General features: G+C 38.6%; 1 pseudogene; it reads right to left on the reverse strand.

Annotated features, from left to right (window-relative positions):
* Positions 1–280: 280 nt before the first annotated feature.
* LOC124648854 lies at positions 281–1,776 on the reverse strand (annotated as a pseudogene).
* Between the last annotated feature and the right edge of the window lie 231 nt (positions 1,777–2,007).

Genomic DNA, 2,007 nt, shown 5'->3' on the forward strand with positions numbered 1-2,007 from the left:
TTTCGAGCCTTCTGTTTAAATAGAATGACTGCAGTTTTCGTTTAGATAAAGCTCTATGTATTCCTACGAAGACTAAACATAGTTTTTATATGTGACTACGTACATCAGTCGATGCAGAGGCAGGGTTCTGGCACTAGAAAAGGCATGTTGCCCCCTTTATGTAAAAAAAAAAACAAGTTCTGCAAGTAACAGAATAGACCGGTTGGCATGTAAATGTATGTACTGTTCCTTCACTAGAAAATAATAGGCTTGAACCTTTTCAGAGTGGTGGAACCAAGCCTCAAAGAATCACTATTTCTGCATCCTTCGATGCCCTTCTCATCTTCAGGAGGTTCTTGAGGTCATCTTTTCTCAGTTTCCCTTTATCTTTTATTTCTGCTTTTCTTAGCACTGGTCCATCTTCAAGTATAAGTTTTAAGAACGCTAGCTCTGCAGAGCAACCAGTGAAATCGATCATACCAACTACACGGACATTCTGGAAGAGACAGACGTGACGGTCTATTGATTCCCAGAAATGCACTGTGGGTAGCATGTGTTTCTTGGAAGTGAGCTGCAAAGTATAAACTGTATATTAACAAGAGCTATGGAGATTTATTTATAATTTGTATCAAGCCAAAGATTTCATCAATTCACCTTTAGATTAATAAGCTGCAAATTGGGGGCATGCTGAAATAAGCAAAGAGAAAGATTTGCCTGCTTCAGATTACCAAGGTCTAAGTACAGGCTTATCTCTATAAGCTGCTTGAATGATTTTGGCGGCTTGAGAACCAAGAATTCATGTTCTGCATGCTGTAAACTAGCAAGAGGTCCATAAATATAATACAAAATTGTGAAACAACAAGCACCAAAGAAAACTGGCCTATCACTGATTATTACCTCAAATATTGACCCATGAAGTGAAATATTTTTAACATCTGAAAGAGAAGCAATAAATTGAGAAACATTGAAATTGCATCTGCCGTTCAAAGTGTCACCAGTGACTTGTTTCAGTTTGATGACCGCCGAAGTAAGATATGGAGTGTCCAGACTGAGGTGATTAAACCGGCCATGAACTGTTAGTACCTTGAGCTTTGTTGAATGAATATTGATATTGACAAAGCTGATAAGCCAAAAGAGAGTAAGCTTTTCTAAATTTGGGCAACTTGCTACTAAATCCCCAAAATTGTTTCCTTCAACACAAAAGTATTCTAGATGAAGAGTGTGCAATTGTTTGAAGGCTTTAGATAGCATTGGCAACTGTGAGGTTGTCCATGCACATAGCCGCAGATGCACATATTTGAGCTCGGCACAGGAGAAAAAACAAGAAGGGATGTTGTAATCGTGATGCATACTTGTCATAAGTTGAATTTCCTTAATTCTGTTTCTCGAAAGCATGAGCATCCAACGATAAATGTGTCCTCCAGTAGATATTTCAATCCCTTGGGTATTCAGTCCAAACTTTAGAACTGGTCCATTGTGGGTCACTTGTAAAGATTTTCCCTCTGCTAATCAATGAAATCCAGCATGCTGGTTATTTCAAAAAAAGAATTTAACAAACCTGGATTCAAGATCGTTTTCATTTCCATTTTCTGAAGCAAAATCATCTCCCCTGAACATCAGTTCGGTCATCGAAGTCCATGTGTACCGCCAATTCCTTGACAAGAGGCAAGTTCCAACAGCTTCTTTTATCGGCAGACAACAAAGAATTTTGTCTTTGAGGCCGTCCGGTAGGTTGCTGATGATATCTTCCTCTGCAACATATTTAGATATTTTCGTTGAGGAACATCCGCGGTCCATCTGGTACACTTGTACTGTGAGAAACTGCGAACCTGCACGTGGTGTGATAAAGGAAACTTATAAATCTCAAACATGCCGAAATTAGAGACGGGAGCAAAAGTAGACAATCCATAACTGGATGAATCCCTTTTCTTGATATGATATGCTAGCGAAATGAAAGATATACACAAAAAAAGTTTAAAGATGTAACGTCGTATGAGAAATTTGACATCTACCACAACGGTTCATATT

Source organism: Lolium rigidum, chromosome 4 (genome assembly GCF_022539505.1).
Source record: "Lolium rigidum isolate FL_2022 chromosome 4, APGP_CSIRO_Lrig_0.1, whole genome shotgun sequence".
In the NCBI taxonomy this organism is placed as follows: domain Eukaryota; kingdom Viridiplantae; phylum Streptophyta; class Magnoliopsida; order Poales; family Poaceae; genus Lolium; species Lolium rigidum.